The sequence below is a fragment of the Ruditapes philippinarum genome, unplaced genomic scaffold, assembly GCF_026571515.1.
Source record: "Ruditapes philippinarum isolate M1 unplaced genomic scaffold, ASM2657151v2 ctg6811_1_1_1_1, whole genome shotgun sequence".
Classification (NCBI taxonomy): Eukaryota; Metazoa; Mollusca; class Bivalvia; order Venerida; family Veneridae; genus Ruditapes; species Ruditapes philippinarum.
The window spans coordinates 3325-26855 of record NW_026851790.1 but is presented as its reverse complement, the minus strand read 5'-3'; the positions used below and the strand labels follow the sequence as shown (position 1 = coordinate 26855).

General features: G+C 30.4%; 1 long non-coding RNA gene across 1 annotated transcript; it reads left to right on the top strand.

Moving 5' to 3' along the window:
* Positions 1-911: 911 nt before the first annotated feature.
* On the top strand, positions 912-21438 carry LOC132739628 (uncharacterized). Its single transcript, XR_009627033.1, has 3 exons — positions 912-1047; positions 16264-16314; positions 21359-21438. It is a non-coding gene; the product is annotated as an uncharacterized LOC132739628 (long non-coding RNA).
* The last annotated feature ends 2093 nt before the right edge of the window (positions 21439-23531 follow it).

Sequence of the window (23531 nt, the reverse complement as noted above, 5' to 3'; positions counted from 1 at the left end):
GCAGAGTAAATTTTGATATGTGGGTCATGATTAATATTACTTTGGTAGAAATCTACAAATTAATGCTACATGCCAAATATCTAAGCTCTGGGCTTTTTAGTTTCATACAATAATACTAAAATGTGTCTTGTTATATAAGTTTATATAAATCAAGTGACTCCGGGGCGAACCAATATTGAGCCCAGGGGCATTAGGGTTGCAGAGTTTCACAAGGTTATGATCTTTAGATGATGCTAAATTTCTTAGCTCTTTGCATTGTAATTTCACAATTTTTTTTTAAAAAAATGTGCTTTCTCATCCATTTCATTGGATATATTTCTGAATCAATACCAAGAAAGCACTCAAATGTCCAAGTTTTTTTTACACCATATATTTGTGAAAAGATGAATTAGACCTTTTAAAGTTTATCCCGTTGGGTAAAAAGGCAAGATTTTAGCATTTTAAATATCATTCAAGGTCTCGGCCCAGTGAATTTTCGTACTCTTTGTTCTATAGTAAATCGGTCAAATTTGAGGCTTAATTCTGGATTCCACTGATCTTGTTGAATTATATACAGTCTTCAACTTTAAACATCAACACTATCTTAGTCAAATGATGCCCGAAATATAGTGTGTAAGCCATCTACTTTTTTCAGAAATCTTCATTCTATTGTAACACTGTTTAAATTCACCACTTCAGAAACTCCAGACTAGTGGTGGGTTGTACATCTTTAATCCTTCCGCCAACAAATGAGGTCCTAGAGAAAATACACAAAAAAAACCTTTTCAAGTCACCATATAACACAAAAAACTACACAGATGCCATCAATACACTTTAATTATGACCAATCAAGCTAGAGATTACTTAAATTGGACCACTTTAAAATTAAAAGCTATTTACTAGACTACAACGGGTCCGGTCTAATTCCGTACCGGGTTGAAACCTCTTGAGCGCCGTGTCCGGTATATACCGGAATATGGTCTTTAGTGTGGTGCTCTATTAACAATTTAACGCGGATACCATGAATTTCTTTTTAAAAAAACTGGTTTTATAGGAAACTTTGTTATGGTAAAATTTAATTTATTCATGAACATGTATATCTATCAAATAAATTGACATGTAAACTAATGTTAATAGATGGTTAGTTTTTCGAATTTTTAATGATTCGCCCCACTGACATTTCGCCCATTATTTTTCATGTTTTAACTCCTTTCTTGTTTTAATTTTATTCGGAGAAGATTCTGGAAGTCTAGGAGTCCATTGTTACTGTTTATGTCGAATACCTTGGAATTATGGGTAACGCGGTAATATGAGTCAGTTTTAATTTAATTTTTTAATCAGAAAAATTGTGTATTTTTTCTGATTCACGAATTCGAAAACCTAGCTAAACGCCGTTTTCCGGTACTTTCTGTACATAGCTCTGAGGAATTCACCTAATGGAGTGTAATAGCGAACTCAATGTTTTCGGCCTATTTTTTAAATTAAACTGAAATAAAACAGTTATTTCTTGATAAGAAAATAATTAAATACCATTGTATGAACAATAAAGTAAATACACAAGTTTAGGCAGAAAATAACCTTATTTATTATAGAAGATTCCACTACGTCTGTTTGAATTTTATTGATTTTCATTATAAATAATTTATGTTTTTGAATAATTTGCAATAGATATTAAACGAATATTGATAATTGTCAAAAACATCAATTTTTTTCAACTTACACGGTTAAATAATGATAGAAAAATAGACATATCTCGTAACTGTGTTATGTACTTCATTTGGTGTAATTCCCCTAGAGCTGTCATCGATATCGACAATATCGATGTATCGTTGATATTTTTTTGTCGATCAATAATCGATACACATTTTAAAAAATCGATACTTTTGACTTATAAATTAAATGTCTAGAAATTATACAATTCAGCCAAAATATATGCAGAAACAATTATTTATATCAAATGTGATGCTTTTGTTATATAGTGGAATTATTTCATAGCAATGGTGACAAAAAATATTGTATAGAAAAAATCATGCAGTGGACAAGACACTGTACAGAACATGTTTTTGACTGAAATCATTGAAACAGGTATGAAAATGAATGACAGACAAGTGAGTATAGGATATTATCGATATATCGGTGTATCGTTGATTTTAGTTACTTGATATCGATATATCAGTGATATGCTTTGCACTGAATCAATGACAGCTCTAAATTCCCCAGAGCTAAAACGGTAACGTACCGGAAAACGGTGTTTAGCTAGGTTTTCGAAAAGTCAATGAGTTATAAAACTGATAAAATCATTAAAATCTGATAAAATATGCCATATTTCATTGACTTTTTGTGTCACTTCAATAATAAAAACACTGTTTTTTTAATCATTCATGTTAAACAGTTAAACTATATATTTTTTCTAGAATTACATTTTTACACTAGCTTTCTATCCCAACACTGTGCCGGATCCCTTTGTGTCAAAATGCCTTGTTGTCATCATATCAGTTTGAATACACCGATTGACAGTTCTTTTCAGTAGAATTTGAGTAAAGATAACGGGTTGCGTATCTCACGGTATAAATTGTATGTAAAATAGTCTGACTTGTTGTAAGGTTTAACCATAAATTTAGATAGTAAGATACCTTAAATGTCAAATGTTTTGTTGAAGTATATACTGAAACAAAGCTAAGATCACAAGCTTTTCATTGCCATGGTGTAATAAATTTAAAATCGGACATTAAATTGCCCACACTAGCAGTTTAAAAACAGCTAAATTTGTATTGTTTAAGCATTAGAGATATTGATTTTACTCGAAAATAAGGGAAACAACTCATACTTTTTCACTTGATATACCGCTGTTATTTACGTAGTTCATATACATAAAAATGTAGAGACTGCCAATTGATGTATTCCCATCAAATTGTGACCTAGGGCTACAAGATATACAAAAAGCTTTATTTTAAGTTTGTTTACAAATTACATGAAACTTTTTACAGACAATAACAGAGACATAAAACATACATTGTATTTGTAGCGATTTCGAGTCCCAAGACGTATCAGCCCCAATTTACCCAAGACGTTTCGGCCCCGGACGTTTCGGCCCTTTGCCAAATCGGCCCCATATTTAGTAAAGAGTAAGGCTTACCTCTAAGTGTTTATACCAGAATTTTAATAGCATTTCAATAAATAATTGACTTGTTACACCTTCAAAATAAAAACAACAACAAAATATATCTAAATAGTTAAATAGCTGTTAAATTATAAAAAGAGATCAAAAGATAATGATTTTTGGATATAATTGTAATTAACTTTGTTAATCAAAAAGTTTTCGCAGTTTGTCAGCTGTCTTGTAAATCAAGGATTAAGTGTCTTTATTTATTGTTACACCTTGAAAAAAAAGCATTTATCTAAATAGTAAAATTAAGAGATCGAAAGATCTATAATGGATTATTAATTAAGGATTACTTAAAGTGTCATAATTGTTTGTGTGCCATCAATCAATCAATATACTAAAATTTTTAACGAATTTAAGTATCAAAATTCCTTTGATACTTTAATAAAACTGTAATGAAAAAGGGCCGAAACGTCTCGCGAAAAGGGCCAAAACGTCTAGGGGCTGATTTTTGCACAGGGGCCGATTTGGCTTGGGGCTGAAACGTCCTGTTTGCTTTCTAGCATATAACAAATCTGTAAAGTAAAATACACTAATATACTCTAACTTAGCTAAAGAGAATTCAGCCAACAGGTTTTATAGTACTGCTAACCTGTTTGCACAATGTCAAAATTAAAGTGACATATAAAGTAATGGAAGCCAGAAGTAACTCTAACTCTGTATTATTGGCATTTATCACTCAACTCTATTACCGAAGTACAGATTACTGTACTCTCAGTATTTTGTCATGTGCAGTTATGCATATGTTGAAGTTGAAAATCTTTGACATCATTCAATAAAAAATATAATGATTAGTTGAATTTGTTCTGCTTCACCCAAAAAACAATTATTAAATTCATCAATGAAATTCAATGCAGACATATAATATAGGAAAGTACATTAATAATGCTGCTAGGTTAGGTTAAGTTCCAGGATGTGGCCTAAAAGCTAGTTAGTAATACAAAAGTATATAAATTTATTTTTTAAGATGCATAATTAACTTGTTTTTACAATTGTATATATACATGTACATGTACTTCAAACTTTAAATTACAGGGCTTTCATTGAGTTCAAGATTCAGAAGTCAAAGACTGATAAATTTCTGACATTGGAAGTCATATTATAATTACTACAGTATACATGTGGGTAAAGAAGGAGAATGCATTACATATTTGAAGTAATAAGCCAAATAAGGAAAAATGACTCCAAAACTACCACTTCTTGAAGCCCTGTTTCCTTATTATCCACATTTATTTGTGATAAGATTTTTAACCCTAGCACCAATATTTACAGAATTAACCCCCTTGAACCCCATTGAACTTTTCCACCTTTATTGACATGGTCAGGTGCATATGTAGTGCAAAGAAGTTGAACATAGGGAGTGCTTTCTTGGATTCAGAAATATATCAATATATCTTCTTACAGCTTTTGTTAGAGTTTTAATAACCACTATAATAGAACTGTAGGTTAAACCCCTGGCAAGGATGTACTAAAAACCAGTAACTTTAGTTCTACTGAAATTTCCTGGGGGCCCGAAAACCTGAATAACCTCCATCTGAATCTGATAGGTCCAACACCAGTATAATACGAGGTTCATGTTCATCGTTGTCTGTGGGAACTAACTTCCTCACTTTGGCTCATAACATTACAAAAGCAAAATACATATAGGTCTAGACTAGTCAGAGAATGGGCGTGTATCTTCACTTTGAATAAAAGGTGGGACCAATAAAACAATAATACTTCATTATTTTGTGGCGTTTCCACATGATTTTCTTAAGTAACACTTTAAAAATCTATTCTTACACAGTCAAACAAGGAACAGGAACAAATTTTATATTATGTTATATACGAATGACACTTAATTGTTTTTACTTTAGATATGGAGATGTCTCAAGCTGTTACAAAAAGAAATTAAGCTGATTTTATAATCTAAACATTGCTATATCTTAATTTGATACTGCTATTTACTTGTGCCATATTAAAGTGGCAGGCATATTGTCTTTATTATGAAAATGTTTCATGAAAAAACAGTTGTTAGCAAGTGACCACTACTCACAAGTGACCGTTAGCTCAGTTAAACTTTACAAGTAATATATCCTATTACATGATGATGACTTTAATACAGTTTAAAGATAATTTTAACCAGGATATTTGGATCAGTGAAAAAACTCACTTGTATAGGCCTATCAAAAAAGCATGTTTTTTTTTTTTAATAAAAGCCCCTTCACTCTCTGTCTTCCTTAAAAGGACAAAACACAGAAATGTATCCTTGATTTATATGATAAAGTCTGAATGAGAAGGAAATTTTGTTATGATTCACATAATTATTTTTTAATTTACACTACAATGTTAATGTACGCTGTTACTTTTCCATTTTTCTCTCAAAAATGTCTCATCTTCTTCACTGTAGAATTATTTATACATTCTTTATATTTGATCAGATTGATAACAATATTTAAAGATGATACTTATGATTATGATACATGATGGTATATTTAGTAACTTGATCTTTCTTACTAGTGTTGTTGTAACATTACTGTAGTATTCATTCCCCAGTGAAAATTTGTTACTCTACAGGACTGTACTTCCAGTTGGAAAATAGTAAAATTCAAATATTCATGTATTGTATGTAAATGTAATTATTGATAAAATAAATGTATTTTATGTCTAACTTAGTCATTGCATAGCATCTTGTTTATTACATGTATTTACATTGCATTTATTACGTATTAGTTCCCTTGTATGTGTTACTTCAATAATTGACCAGGGATGGTTGTTTATTGATAGGCTATTTAATGATCAATATCTTCATAATATGATCAAGTAGGGAAGATCCTGTCAACATACTGTCATGAAGATAAATTGATAGCTAGAAATCGTTTACTAGCTTCATTATTTTGTAGATTTGTTTAGTAATCTAAACCATATAAAATTAGTGGTAAGCTTTTTTTGTTGTTTTGCTATTAACTTGTTATGTCTCTTCTTGCTTGTTGTTCAACTGGGTACCTAACTAATGGTCTGGTGTGGTTTGTAGGAGACTGCCTTCAGTGAACATTTCTCTCCCTCCTTTATTTTTCCATTCATATTTTGTGCTGGCTCTTTAAATTAATATAGTCATTTGACTTAGGACTTAATTTATTTTCTCAATCTGTTGGTCTGATAATGATGGGTGAGATAAAGTAACTTCAACCCTCTGCAAGATTTACTTAAATCAGACAGTAATGGGGGTGACTTGTACCAGTTTGTTATTTAATTCCACTGTTATTATACTTAGTCTTAGTGAGTGATCATGTCTCTATACTAAGGATTTTTTTAATTAATCTTAAATCATTGCAAGTCTATTTATTATACATTATTTCACTTAAAAATGCTTTAACTTCAGAATAAAGAAAAGAATCTTCTTGTAACTGTAATTTTAAAATGTCCAGATATTTAATTATTCTTTCTGTTAATACACCTGCTGTCAACAAAACTTTTATCAAAAGTTCATGACTGAAAATGATATATTTATAATTGTGATGTGGTAACTAATAGGAGCATATTTGCTGCTTTGAATGTTAACATGAATTTATTTTAATGAAAATTCTTGACATTAATTTATAAGCCCTTTCCCCTCTGAAACTATGTAAGAACTTGTCCTCAATTAACTATAGTATTGTAGATTATTATATTTAAAAATTTTAGGAATTCATTTAAAAATACATTGTACTAACTTCTATGAGTTAAGGTATTGTTTAGTATTGCTTGCTGTCGACTTCCTAGTCCCTCGCCTACTGGTTTGATTGCAGCTCAAATTGACATGGCTAATGGTGATATTTTAGTACAGGAAATCATTAATTGTTAAATGTGGTTGGGTAAACATGATGAAATTAATAGTTATATAGTTATACTAGTCTGCTGTGGTTATACACTCAGGGCTCGACACTAACGATGGTCCGTTAGCCCGAGGCTACCAATTTTCCCCAAGGACTACCCGAGTTTCCAAGCTGGGTATCCCGTCGGGCTACTCAAAATTTCAGTGACCTGATGTCTCTAAATTCACTAAAAATAATTAATAAAATAACATTTTTTTAGGCGAAAGATAAATTCATCTTACTAGTAAATAATTAGCCGTTGGGTCACTAGTGTCAGTCACAGCAGACGCATAATAGATTCTATTTAATCTCTATAAAGTTGCGAAAAGTGAAACCGGAAGTCCAACTTAATTGCCGATTTTTCTAGCCTACTTCAATAGAATTCTTTGTCTATTAAACATTTCAATGAAAATATTTGCTTATATTGGAACCTATTCAAGGGTTTTAACTTAAAAAGAATATGATTTGTTGATTGGGTGTAAATCACACTGACAATGATAACCAAAATAAACGTGTTGTCTGAAAATAGATCTAATTTCGGATGTAATTTATTCGGACATGAAATTATTGATTGGGAAAAAATCTCTTTATAAAAAAAGAGAAGAAAAATGTTTAAATCTCTTTAAAAAAGAGAAAAGAAATATTCTAAAGTATTTGTAATTGTCTTTACCATAACTTCACAATGTTGTCAGCATTTCTTAATCATGTACAAGCAAATGTAAGCAATAATGCCAATACATGTATATGAAGAAAACAATTGTTAACAAATACTAATACCCTAGGCATAAAAAACTAAGGCAATATAGTTGATTAAATGGCTTTACATTTCTAATTTTGTGTTTATATCAGGAACAACAGATATTAATCTAATGTCCCTATTTAAATCTTCTGACAGTTAAATAAACTGAATTACTAGCACTAGTAAAAGTTTGTTATTCTGATATTTTGTTGTTTTATGTCTGACAATATAAGTTTGTAGAATAAATCAATTAGAGTAAAGACAAACATATTTTGTTCTTGTCCCAGCTTTTTTACTTCTGTTTTTGAATTTAAAAACACATCTAAAAGGTCATACATTATCTATACCTGAAAGTAGATTTGTAAGCTGCTATTGAAATATTTTTTTTTATACAAAAGCCAGGTATTACATAAATTTAAAACTGACATACTTATTTAGCTCATATTGCCAATATATTCTCCCCTTCCCTATAAGCTGTCAATTAATATAAGCTGAGCTGATTGCCTAGCAATTTTATTTGCAACACACCTTAGTAATTCCTTAGTAGAACCCTTTCAAAACCTATTTAACTTTTTGTGTGTCACACTGCCATATTTTATAACAAAAATATGTAAAAAAATTGTTGATGATGACTTTGAAGAGCTCAGAGGCTAGCCGGAACCTACATCTCATGCAGAGTAAAGCTTACAAACTTTTACTAGATCTTATATGATTTATCTATTGGTGATTTTTTCCAATAAATTTGAAGAGATCTCATGCAATTGTTTTCTTATCTTCAGATACATACACTCAAAATGCATTTAAATAGAATAAGAAACATTTTTTTATGTTTAAAAATGAGGACTACCTAGATTTGCCAAGGACTACCTGATCCTCAAAGTAGGTAGTCCTTCTGACTACCCCTAAAAAAAGTTAGTGTCAAGCCCTGTAACACACTTATAAAGTGCATGCATGGATGTGATATATTTTGTGGTATTTTATATATACTAGGCAAAATTTAATATAATTACATGTATTGTTATGATATTGCCATTTTTGTTCTCTCTAAATTTCAAATTACAAGAATACATTTCAGGCAATAAGTTTTTAATATAATGTTTTTTTATATTGAAAATAAAAGACAGCATTTCTTTGTTCACATTTAACATTTGCATGTCAACCGTCAGCTCAATAGATCTTGGAGAGCAATGGTTTTGTAATCAACCCAGGGGTCATTGATTCGATCCTGGGGCAAGGTGCTGTTTCTCTGTGATACTTGATCTTGGACAATGAGTGTAATAGTCATTTGTCTCTCACCGCTGATTAAGAAATCATGTGGGGTTAGTAGATGGTCACTGGCAGAAATATTGGTAAATTACAACTGGTTAGTTATCCAGGAAAGTCTTGTTAGGTTGATCAACCACTGAGATATGACCAAAATAGGTGTTAAAACTAGAAAAACATAAACAGCAGTGTATACTAGAGGCAGTAAGTACAGCACAGTTTCCTCAAGATTCTACAAGTATCCAGCTTGCTTAGAGAATGTTGTAGTCATTTACTTAATTAATCAATAGGAATAGATGTTGATAGATAATAATATCTGTAGATAGTTCACTGTCAAGGTTTGAGGCTAATGGACACTGTTCAGGTCATATTTTATGGCAATTTCCCAGCCTGTAAATCAAGCAAGACCTTAGTATTGATGTCAAACAATACAGTAATAAATATAACTATGTAAATTGGTGATGTAAAATGTTTTATGAAATGATTGGTTCATGTATGTAACATTAAACATTGTAAGTTTTCGTAATTTAGTAATTCACATCGTACTTAACCTAAAAATGTTAACACATGCAGTGCTATTTTAAATATTCTTTTTATATAATGTTAGGGGAGAAAAATGATGAATAACACCATGGTGAGTTAATCTTTTTACACAAATAATTTCTTATTTACTCATACTGTATATCTGCCATAATATGTTCATGAAGTAAAGCTTAAAGTTTAACATTGTGTTAATCCTAATATTATAGCAGTTTTTCAACCCGATCTGCAAAGTTTATAATAACAATTAAAAAACTTAAGATGGCCTAAAAGGTGATTTGAGCAACGTGTACATCCAAATCGTGAATTTCTAAAAAAATGTTGAAACCAATAGTTCTAATGTTCTGGCAACTAGGAAAGTGTTTTCTTATTGGACTTAAGTTTTAATAGACAAAAATGATTAAGTTTACCAAAAGAACAAGTCTTATCATACCTTATTCTTGCTTTTATCATACTTTGGGGACCTTTCTGTTGAAAATGTGTCAGAGTTAAATCATATACATATACATGCACAGTGCGTTAACTGGAGTGCAGGTATTAGTTATCTGCACTCCAGATCATGCCCATTGATTGGCTCATTTTGCTTTGGTTTACTTATTGTGACGAAAGAGTACGGGAAAGCGATAGGAATATCATATTCAGATGCTCGTTCATTGGTTACTTTTTCCCGTGGTTTCATACTGTGACAACAGGGAACGTGTTTTTATGTTTGACTATGATACAAAAGAGAAAGAACATCAAAACACTCGGCAATCTGATTAATACTCGTACAAATCAGATAGCCTCGTATTTCGATGCTCTTTCTATTACTTATCAAATACTGAATATTATAAACACTGCATACTACTGGTATGATGTATTGTAAAATTAAATTATACATTTATTTGTGGCTTAATAGCATATATAATAGTCTTCCTGGCTAATTAGTTATTTCTATCAATCTGCACATGTAAAAAGGTGCATAATAAATTCAGTTAATGACTAATATGATAAAAGGTATCTTTAATACATTTGATATGTGTACATTACTTCGACTGTTTATTGTTGTAACCATAATACTAATTCATAATAATATATTGATAAGTGTTTGCTCCAAATTAGCCGAAAATTATGAAATTAGAAATTAGTTAAATTATATACAAGATTATAATATATTTTGATTTATAAAGCTTTAAGTTGGAGGGGATTGGCTTACAAATTGATCATCATTATGTGTCACCATCTTTATTTGTACATGTTAATGTTTCTGTGCTGTATTGTCATAGATGTATACTTTATATTGATTATTATATATATGAATTATATTGAAACAAAACAGTCTGCCATGCAGTATGTTTACATAAAAGCTTGTGAAATTTGAACATATGTTCATTTGTCTGGTTTTGAAATACAATGGACAATTAAAAGCTGTGTTGGCGTATCAAGTTTTCCTGCCTATATTGATTCTTGTTGATGTTTTCAGTTTAGTCATCTGAAATTCTGCACAGGTTCATTAACTACAGCAAATTTGTGACAATTATTCTTGCAGAATATTCAAACCTTTTTCAAATAGTGTGTTAATGATGGAAAACATTTGCATATATGGAAATAAGACTGACAGATGAGTGTGTCATTATACTAAGCTTTATTCTAGTTTTCATTAGAAGCCTTAACATAATCACATTTGAATGTGAATATATTTCTAGTTATATAGCTTTTACTTAATGTAACATGTAAAAAGTGAGATAAGTTACATGATGTTGATATTATTAATAAGTTCATCCTAGCTTTCATTGATTTTCAAAGAAAATATAATATACTATGCCACTTCAAGACAACTTTTTTTACATACTGTACATAATGTACCTAATAAACTTGTGGGATGCAATATTCCAGACATTGCTCATTCAAGGATCTAGATATAAATAATTGAAAAACAGATGTACTATACATCATGTTTGCAGGATAGGCTCTCTTCCTTTCCATCACTTTAGTTTTGGATTCTGGTCAGAATTTATTACCTAAGACATTTTATGATTATCTGCAATAATAAGAGAAACACTGACAGAACTTTGCCAATAAAAAAGGAGTATTCATGGTTATAACTTATTCCCAATATCTGTTAAATTACAACAGTATTTAAGTATTAGTTCCTAAAGTTTTGTAATATAAAGATTTTTATTTTGAATGACTGACAAGTAATTAAGGAAGTTCAATTTGATAAAAAGACAATAATGGAAGTGAAACAAGTGACTAATTAGTATAATTATGTGGGCAGGAGAAAGTGAATGTTAAAGTCAGGCATTTTTTATATGCAGACAGACACGGAAGTTGCAAGAAAAAAAAGTTTGTATATCTTAAAGGAGGAATTAAAGTTATCATAGCTCTTTAGACTTTTTCTGTTAAATGTGCTAGCTTTAAAAAAAGCCTTTTGATATTTTTACTTAAGTGTTCACACAGGATATATAGATTTATCTCATCAAGGTGAAAGTGTGTTTTATAAACTAATTTCTTTGGATATAAGAAGTAAAATATATTTACCGGTATAATTATATTTATTTACATTATTCATTATTTGTATGGAAAACATTTAAGTTAAAGCTTTTTTTTTATTTGAATATGGTAATTGCTGCAGGATTTTTATTGGGGTTTTCTCTGGTGCCATTTTTTTCTATCACTAAATATATTTTGAAAAAGGTCAATGATTTGTTTTAAGATAATTTATATGAGGTTAGAAAGCAGGATTTTGTAGAAGAAATGTTTCTGAGATTGCTAATAAAGCTAAAATAAACCATTTCAAAACATCCATATCAAATCCATATCTCACCCCTTCCCAGCAAACAAAAGACGTTGTACCAACGTTGTACTGACGTTAGACCCTGACGTTGGGTAAACGTTGGCAGAAGGTTGGATTTGAAAGTTTTTTAGACGTCAGAAACCGACGTCTATACGTCATAAAATGACCTTTATCCAACCTTTTCTGACCATAATCCAACCGTTTCTGACCATAATCCAACCTTTTCTGACCAATATTTGGACATAATCAAACCTTTTTCTGACCATAATCCAACCTTTTCTGACCATTATCTGACCATATGCCAACCTTATCTGACCAAATTTTCTAACCATGATTTAACCTCATTCAAAACTTTTGGAATATGATTTTTTTTTTCATTTTAAAGCTCTTTAATAGGGTTAAAAATAAGCATTCTTATGATTTTAGCAATTTATTTTATACTCGGAATCACAAGTACAAAACAAGAAATGTGGTACTAATTATAACAAATGCAAGATTTACATAATATTTTTTGAAACTATTTAACTTGACGGTATGTACTTTAATAACGCTTCATGTATTAATTAAGCATGTTAAACAAAATCCTTCTTGAATATTTACACTGACATTTTATATAGCAAACATCCATGCATGTGTTTTTTCTTATATCACCACTGAACTGATCACTCAGAGTTTGGGATTTTTCAATCATCTATCCAACTCGCTAAATGTATATTTGTCTTTGTATTTTATAACTGAATCTAGATCTGAATGTTAAATGGAGCAATATTCTGAATATTTTGTTATAACTATAAATAGCAATGTTCATGTATCTTCATTAGTATTCTAGCTTCTTTCGTCCTCCTCCACTAGGTCGATCTGGGGCATACTTTAAGCGTATCATTACCGTCGCCAACCTGAGATCTCATCACACTTTCTGAAATTAAAAAAAAAAAAAAATAATCAGTTACAAGTGCAAGAAATAAATCACTTTTACATATTATAATTAAACGAAATTCTAACAAAACTCTCCAACTACTTAAAAAGATACATGCACTTATTATTTTTAATTTAGTTTAAACCATGTAGTTTCGTGTACCTACTGTATATATCTATTAATTTTGATAAAAATGGCTTCGTGAAGAATTTCATTATAAAATCAAGGGTAATAAGATCACTGTTTTTTCTATAATATTTTGAAATATTCCTGTCACAAAATCTTGGTAGGTTTTCATTTTTCTTTTCCTCTAAATATTTTCATCTTCCTCATGAACTTTTGACACATGTTGAATTATCATACTTTTCACAATCTGAAAGACGAAATATAATCGTTTTAGAATTTAACCATGTGGTGAAAGGATGTTTGTCTAATACAATAGGCAAAATCAAATTACTATTAATCTTAGTTAACTCATAAGCGCATGAAAAACTGATATAACAAATACCAAATTAATTCTATTCCCGCAAAAATTGATATTGTTATTTTTTATATTCTATTATTCAAAGTACTTTGTACAAATGCTCATACAACATCAAAGAAATTCACATGTTACTGTCATTTTTATAGATATCATCTCTGCCCAGCATGATCTGGTCTGCTAAGTGTATATAGGACAGACTGTGTAAAAACGTTTTATGATACGAGCATACAACTTGTTGATAAGCAGGCTAATTAACAAACTATTACTTTTATTGATTTATAACTATGATAATGTGTTTTCTGATTGATAATATGTTGTTTGATTACATTAATAAAAAGATAGCTAGTCAAATACAATGTGCTTTCAGATATATCTTACAAAAGTCGTATCATTTACACGTATCAAATGCCATGAATCATTATCATAATATAAGAAACACATGGTATGCTTACAGTATGGGTAAAGTACTACAATTAACAACGATTTGTTTAACAACTACACAGATATCAAAATCAAACTGCATCTGATACATGCGTAAATGACTGGCCCCTCATATAAGTGAAATTCATGTTGATAAGAAATAAGAGGAAATTTTATTTACCAGCATTTGAATAATAAGAGTCTTACGTACTGCATTTAACTTTTTATTGATTTCAATTGCTAGGATATTTCCTACCATTGAATGTGCATTTATTTAGCATGGCGATATAGTGTGGGAAAAATGATCCGATTATACAGACTGTTCTATAGCAAATGATAAAGTGTTCTTACGTGGAAACAAAAATATTTATCTCGCGAAATCACGTGACATTAAGTTTTACCAGTCAAACATTTCAATGATCAAATAACCATCGAATCCATGCAAACATACGGTAAATTAGCATTGAAAAACAATATATAATGTTTGCCTACCTTTTTCTTTTGTTTGGAATACACAACTTTGTCTGTCAACCCGTCGTTTTTTGTCCGCCAATACAATTGAATTTCAAATCCGATAAGTCGCAAATTCGAATTTACTAAATAATTTACCACTATAAAATGAAGCCCTCAAAAATGATAACAACTTCATTGTAAATTATATAAACACTTCTTAGACTAATTCGAGGAGATAAGATATTATTTAAACGAAAATAGAGCAAATATATTTCATACTGATCTGCGACTATCCGTTTACAGAGCGCCACCTATCGAATATCGTACGTTAGCCACCCACGTGATACTGTTGTTTTGATGGAGAAAATAAATATATAATGTTCCTTTTCTAAACTTAAACTTAAAATTCTCGCTGTTTATGCTTTCATTTATATATATATTGGTTTCATAAATTAAATTTACCTATTGTCAGATTACCGACCAAAACCCGACGTCGAGTCGAGGTCAAAATGCAACGTCTGTTAGACGTCGGGGATTCAACGTCGATTTGACGTTGTATGAAGGTCACCGACGTCGCGACCAAAATTCAACGTTGATCCAACGTTGGGTCAACGTCGGGTGTTTGCTGGGTTATAGCTTTGTTTTCATTTTGAGTCCGAAAGGTTAGCCAAAAGGTTAGACGTCTGGTTATCTCAGTAGGTAGAGGCGACCACCACAAGTCCAAAAGGTTCATATCAAATCTATGTTGCACCCCATCTTGCCTCATTTCCATTTTTGAGAGTCCTAAATCATATCATGTCCTTATTGTAATTGGAGTAACAAAGTTTTGTCAAAGTGTCAAAAAATGGTTGTGTGAAATAAAGAGGTCATTAAACATGATTGAGAAAAATACTGATTCTCTTGGACTCTAACAATGTTATTTTGTTAGATACTATGATCAAGACTTTGTTACATGTTGCTGTTTACCTAATGTTTTTTTTGCAATGAAGCCAGCTAGATTCTTGTCAGTTTGCTGCCAGGTGTTAACTGTTTGTGTTTCCTATAACATTCCTTCCTGAATCATATTGGAAATCAACTCTCTGATTTTCTTATAGAAACATTCTAACAAATTCATTGACTGGTACAATGTATATATAACACAATAGGTCTGGATCCTGTTTTCAGTAAATTGTTTATATAGGAACATTAGATTGTAAATTAGTATTTTGTTTCCTGTCCAGAGGGAATTACTGAACAGTATGTATTTTCTTAACTATGAGTTATCTCTTGTTGGTTGAACAAATATCCGGGAATTTTGGTGGAAATTATTTTTAAAGAATCCACTTGATAGTTTCATTTGACCCATTTATGCTTATGTTGGTGAAATTAGAAGTATCAAGTGGTTATTTTGTAGGATCTAGCCTTTAAATGAAGTGCCTATAAATGTTTGTATTGAATATGTTTAAGTTCCTGTCTGTATTGTCTATAACCTTGTTTATTATTATATTGTTAATGAAATTATAAACATCATAGTTACAGTGTTTGGAATTAAAATTTTACTCCACAAGATACTAGTCATTACCAGGGATATCTGATGATTTATTGGCAACTATAGTAACTTCTGGATTAATGTGTACAATTTACATTTAGATTGAAGAAGATAAACATGGATTAAAGGAATTGTGTTTGCTATAGTGTTACCTATTTTATCATTCCAGATGCCAGAATGGAGTCAGGGTTAAACACCAGATAGTTGCAGTAAAGTCATGGTAAGTTAAATATTGTTTGTTCTTCCTGATCTCCTATCAAACACATTTCAAGTTTTATCTTTTTAAAAAGGAAGGGTCACAAGACATTAACATGTTAAAGTTCTGTTTACATTGAAATCCTGTGATACCTAAATGGATAGGAATAACAAAAGTGATATTAGGAACTTGGTATTTATATTTAAATTGCATTTTACTGAAGAGTATGATTATGTAAATATAAAAATCTTTTTTAGTGAATTTTACCAGTATTTAGACTAATAACATCTTAAAATGGCAATGGAATCATCTTTACAGTGTAATTAAAATGAGAAAATTTATAACAGGCTATTGTTTCTTATGTCCAGATCAAACATACAGCATGGAGAAGCATGGAGTTTTGTATGACCATTTAATAATACTGTGTTAGTGTGAATAAAATAAAACCTAACTTGTAAAAACCAGCCATGTTTAGTTTATACTTACTGGGGGATATGTTACTTTTGCATGTAGATGACTGTTAATGTGAATTGTAATAATCCTGTAAGAAAACTAATATATACCTTGTCCTTATTCCCTGCAGTCTGGAGACCGCAGGGTATTGGTACGCGTTTAACTTTTGAAGCATGGAGGAGCACGTGACCTGTTTTCGGTACATGGAGGAGCATGTGATCTGTAAACCATACATGATTGGTTAATTGACCTTTTCGAAAACCTAGCTAAATACCGTTTGCTGATACGTTACGGATTTACCTTTAGGGAATTAGTCCGATAAAAAACTATTACGTGATATTTCTAATTTTCTATAATTATTTTACCGTTTAGGGTGAAAAAACTTGAATGATGTGTTTGAAAATAATCAATGTTTCTTTAAAATCTATCTCAAATTTTACAAATACTGAAAATCTACAAAATTAAAATATTTGTAGTGGCATCTGCCATAATGAATAGAGATATTTTCTGCGTAAACTTGTGTGTTTACTTTATTTTTTTTGCTCGGAATAATTCATAAAATGGTAGGCCTATTTAATCATTTTCTTTAAAAGAAATAATTGTTTTATCTTCGGCCTTCTCCGGTCTTCAACGGTCACCAGTTTCCAAAGACCTTCTTCTATATTGATCGATTATTGTTAACTATATTCCTGATACAAACGTTTATTTATCCCCCAAACAATGTTGAAAATAGTTAAATGAAATATCTTTATATCATTAAAAACATTCCCCGCAGGAAACCATTTTACTTGTTTTGTTATGTTCAAGGGTTATGTGGACTTTTGGAGTTCAAGTGACAATTTAAAGTGCTAATTTGAGAGTAATATTTGTTCAAGAGGAGATAATCTATCACTATGATGAAACTTAAGTTATCTTAAAGATTTCGACAATGGTTTGTCCACCTGTCATATTTTATCATGTCACTTCACTATTGTCTATACTTGCTTGGATTTAATCTAAATAAATATACAAGAGGTTATGTTTGCATATATCTCCAGTATATCTGTTGATTAAAGAGGTTTTATTCTGTTAGGATTTAAAATACACAAACATATATACAAAACTGTTTAAGTGCTTTATTAACCTCTGCTGTAATGTTAGCTTTTTTCATCCAATATATATGCTAATCTAATTTTGGGTGTTAACCGGGCTAGTTAATTTGTTGGTGAACCATATAACATGATCATTCTGACTTTATTGTTTCTGGCTAGCATTGCTTTCTGTTTATTTTACCGTTCAATAACCCTGTCTGGTGTCTGATTAATATATTGATAATGACTGATAATCTAGTTGCTGTGTTGTTGCAAGTTTCTACTCATTTATATTATATCAATTTTGACATGAGGTAATTATTTTTTCAAGCTGTTTTAAGTTTTCATGTTGAAACTATTCTAAGTAGTTTCATATCTTATTATCGGAATTTTTTTAATAACAACAAAACACTTCAATAACATCTAAACACTTCAGTAACAACAAAATACATGATCAAGTATGTAGATATACTTTGAAATTATAAATGATCATGCGCCATATGTATTTAACTGTATATTTAGGATTTTGTTCACCTTTCTTATCTCGACTATTCCATAAGAATAAGTATAGCAATCCCAGTCACCTGAGCATTGGGGTAACCACTTAATAATGTGAAAGTTTGTAGAGGTTTGTACTAACTACCTCAAATGTTTTCAAAGTCCATTTGGACAATATGGCTTTGAAACTTTGCACACTAAAACCCCAGTCACACTAGAGCTTACGATTACTTGCGACCAAAGGCGACTTGTAAAACTGACGATCATCAGCGATTGACTCTGCGACCAAAATCATTTTTGCACAGATAAATTTACTTCTGCGACTATTGTAAGACAAGTCATCATTGACAATCGCATGTCAGGTCATAAGTAAACGTACGATGGCCTCAAGATTGCCTGGGATTACTTACGACTACAGGTGACATAACATGCGATCACCTACAACTTGTCGTACGACCATCGCACCATTACTAAAGACTTCTGAAGATTATCAGTGACTAGTGGCAATTTGTAAAGACTGTTGTAAGATTGTCGCACTTCCGAACAACCATCGTGCAACAGCCTAATTGAGACCTTATAAGATCACTAGTGACCTGTTTGATCGCAAGGAGGTTGTTGTGCAAGCTCAAAAACCTCTTTAGACTGAAATTGGTCGTGGGACCTAAATAAGATAACCTGCGACTGTCAAAGATTACCGATGACTGTCGTAAGACGTTGTAAAGAATTATGCCCCTTTTTCGACTTATACTTTAAAGTTCATGATACATATTTTTAATGGAAAATTGTCTGTTATCCATTCAAACTTTATAACTTTACACTATATTATTTAATGCTTAATTCTGAGTTGAAACAACAATAGTATTGTAATTTCCACAATATTTCATACCTACCAATTATTTATCAAATGCGTCTGTTTCATTAGACAATGTAGTATAGTCTTATACTCAAGTGATTGACCTGGCCAATGTCGTAAGTCTTCTATTGTCATTTTGATAGTGAAAATAAAAGCTTTAACATTTTCAAATACTGTGAGAAAAAATATCTGGAATGAAAAGGTACTATTCAATATGCATGCACAGATAACAGAAACACCATATGTTTAATAATAATAAAAAGATTGTAGTATTACTTGGGTATAATTTTCATCAGGAATTCAGTTATAGATGACAGTTTGCCGAACACAATACTTAATCAACGTCACCTCCAGGACTAAATTATTTCCTTACTTTACTCATCTATTACACATTCATTACGAAAAACGATCCTATTTAATTAGAAAAAGTTAAATTTCCATTGACAGTACGGAGCAGTATGGAAAATATCCAACAAAAATAGCGGAAGCAACTAGCCATCTGCTGCAATATTTTGACTATATTTTGGATTGAACATGGTTGGCTTTAATTGCAAACGTGTCCACATATTGTACTAGAATTGTTTCACAAGTTTCAGCTGACCAAAAAGGCCGTTTCAGCCGATGTCTGAGGTCTTACTAAGAATTAGTAATAATAATGATTCACCACAGTGTAATAACGATTCGCCACAGTTTAATAATCATTCATCTCAGTAGGAATATAACAGTTATTGTTTTAATGTGACTGGTCTTAGCTAAATAAACTCAAAGAAAAGGAAATAAACTTTCTGAAAATTAATGTCAATGTTTTTATTTGTAATATAAGGCCTCCAGCTTAAAATACAATCAGATTTTCAATTTATCAAAGAATAACATGATAATAGTAGTATATTTACTACTAAAAAGTGATATGATAAAAGAATTATAGATATCTTATGGCAAACACATTTATTATTTTATAAGGCCACATAACCGCCCATAAATGAATATAGAATTATATGAAAGAAAGATAGTTATGAGCCAGAAATTATACACAGTAAAAATCACAAGAAAAATCAGCATGCCACAGCAGGCCCAGACTCATTGCATATATTTGTAAACAATGGACAGTTCAAATTTCAATGTAGGCGAAACAATTGCACAAATATAGTGAGATAAGTGTTAGCATGTAAGAACACAATATGTACTGTATAAGTGGTTAATTTTGCGATGTAGAAATGTTTGCTAGTTTTGCGAATTGAAAATATTCACAAATATCTAATCACACAAAAAATATTATTTCTTTTTTATGCAAACTTTCCTCTATAATTTGAAAACATGTTTTCATGCAGCATATAAAGTGAATAAATTTGACTGTTAAGGCACTGACGTTTGTTTAAGTTTAACAAATCACAAATGATTTAATGAAACAATATATGTGTTAATAACACATTAGTAATCGGAAACACAATAGGCTAGTCATATAACAAAAGCATGTTTCAAAATGTCACAAAGACATGTGTCATCAGGTCCTTTTAATATCAAACTTAAAATGTATATTTCAAACAATTATATAAAATAATAAAGGGTATTAAAACAGTGAATTAGAACGATGGGCAATTACAGCATATTCTTAGCATGTACCTGGTTTAATTAATGATAATCACAAAAACAGTATTTAATTAAAGAAATTCAAAATTTTGCAATTAATTTTCGCATGCAAAAAGTCCACTTTTTTGACATTCGCAAAATTTTTGTGGACGCAAAAAATATCCACTTATGCAGTATAATGAAAATCTTCATGTGACATAGATAAAACTATTGTTATTCAAGTAGAAATACCCTCAGTGATTTTCAATATATATGTTATTATAATTCACAAGAGACATATTATTATAATTGTTTATATTTATATTCACATTTTATGATGATATTTAATGATTTGTTCATTCATATTGAGGATTAAATTTATATTTTGATTTTCTAAGGCTATTTTAATGTAATATTTACATGTATGTAGATATTGACAGAATTAGATGAAAATATAATAATTGTCCTTATATTTAGTTGTTAATTATAAAATGTATGAAACGGTCAAGTTGTAGGCATGTTTCTCAGTTCTCAATTGTATTTTTTTTGTTCCCCAAAATTATCTTCAGAGAATAAAATTTGTTTATTTAATTTGTAATTGAACAATATTATTACATTATATTTTCAGGGGAGGGACAGCACTTGTTTTTGTAGAGGAAAGTCTAGCTGGTGTCAGATTTGGAGTCCACCACCATTTCCCAGGGGGAATTTCTTCTTGACCAACAGAAGATAGATCTTAACAATTTCATTTATAAAAACATTACAGGAAAAAAAAATATACCAACAATACACAAGTAAGTGGTTAAACGAGGCTTTTTCTCAAGATTGTTAATTAGTTTTTAGGATTTGCAAATTTAACCCTATACTTGCTAAATATCCCTTTGTAACAATTTTTTTTATAGTTTTAAATATTCATTAAATTGATGGTCACAATGACCTTCTTACAGTGGAAATCTCTATACAAAATTTTTCAAATCTTAAAGCCCTCAGGTCAAAATTTGGCACTGGGGAAATAATTTTCCCAAAGATTGTTTATTTAAATTTTGAGGATTTGATTTTAATTATACTTATTGCTAAATATCTTAAATGGACTTGGTCCCAAATGCCCCTGTTTATTTATTATTTAAAGGGGGGACTATTCCAAATTAATCTGAACTGAATAACAAAACGTAGCTTGACCCAAGAAATTTAAGACCAGTTGAAGATGTTGTAGCTTGGATTCTTGTTTCTGTACTATGGTCACATGGGAATCTATGTTGTTGACCTAAAAAAGCTAAGGAATTAATTTATTTGACTGTGATCAGGATAACAAGAAATTTTTACTTCCATATTGAGAATAAAAATGGTTTTCTGAACTGGTCTTAGAATCGCGAAATTTAAGAAAATGAGCTGCAAACAGTGTGACCAAGATTCAGATGGCATAGATTTGGCCGTTCATCCTTGTTGTTTCTGCAACAAAGGTTTCATTTGGTGCCAGTAATCTGTTTTGATTCCCAGCCAGATTGGCGCATTCATTTTCCAGTTATCCATTTGAGAAAGAAGTTTTGTTTAATACTTTGATTTAGAGTAGCGTCATCTTGTACAATTTGTTTCATTTATTCTTCTTGTTTCCCCAGCACTCGTTAAGCAATGTTAATTTTATGAAAGAGGTTTAATACCAAATTGTTGTATTATTATAATAAAAGTAAAATGTTGATTTTTGAAAGAATTTTTCTGTAACGATATCAAAATACGAATTAAACCAGGATTAGGTAAGAGAGGAAAAGAAATGTTCAAGTTTTTCACTTTCTATTTAATAAAACTGCTATTTAACCCAAATTTCCCATTGAGGAAAGGGAAAACAGACTATTTAAGGAACATTTAAAATAAGCGTTATAAATTTCATTTGTTTTTAATAATGAAACAATAAAAATTAAGCCTGCTTGATTTTTAGCCTTTTGATGATTCAAAGGGAATAAGTAGAGTTATTTGTACTTACCGTGGGCAATTCAACTGTCTCACTTTGTGTTAAATTAATTATTGGATGTGAAAGGGTTGGTATTCAAATCTCAAAACTTCTTTAGGGAAATTTCTACATTTGTTTTCAGTGAATAAATTGTAAACATTGATGGCCCGAGGTCTCAAAAACTCTTTGAGTTACCTTTTTAAAACTTGAGTTATGCCCCTTTCTCACTGTTCAAGGCTTCAGAAAACAGTCAATTTGTAACCTTTAAATGGACAGCTCTTGTTTTCTGAATGGGTTTGGCCATTTTCCATTTATGAAACTGCTGTTGTGATATCTATTATAAACTTGTTTAGTTTCAGTTTTATAGCTTCATATTTATATTAGCGGTTTGACAATAGCTGTTTCAGTTTCAAAGCATTGTAAGGGTTTGTTCAATAACATTCATTTTCATTATTTCCTTAACAAATTTTAGGTGAGTGTTAGTAGGAATTGGGCCTATCCCACAATCAAACCTTCAACTTCAAGTATCAAGTAAGGTATTACAACAAGTATAAAACTTTTAATTTTCATTAATATACAATTTGTTGAGAAACCTAAAAACTTACGGGTCAGAAGTTGTTTCCTTCAATTTCAAATTATTCATTTACTTCAAGTTTTAGGTAAATTTTCTTTTAAAGCAGTATGTAGACCATTTATGGCCTGTCCTGAAAAAATGGTGGTTTATTTAGTACAATGTTTCTACAAAATTTATTTTTAAGAAATGGTTTAAAAAAATTTTGTATTAAATTTAAAAGGGTATATTATTTAACTATACATGTCGGGTTTTATATTTTTTAAAATTATGGAAAAAAGTCTG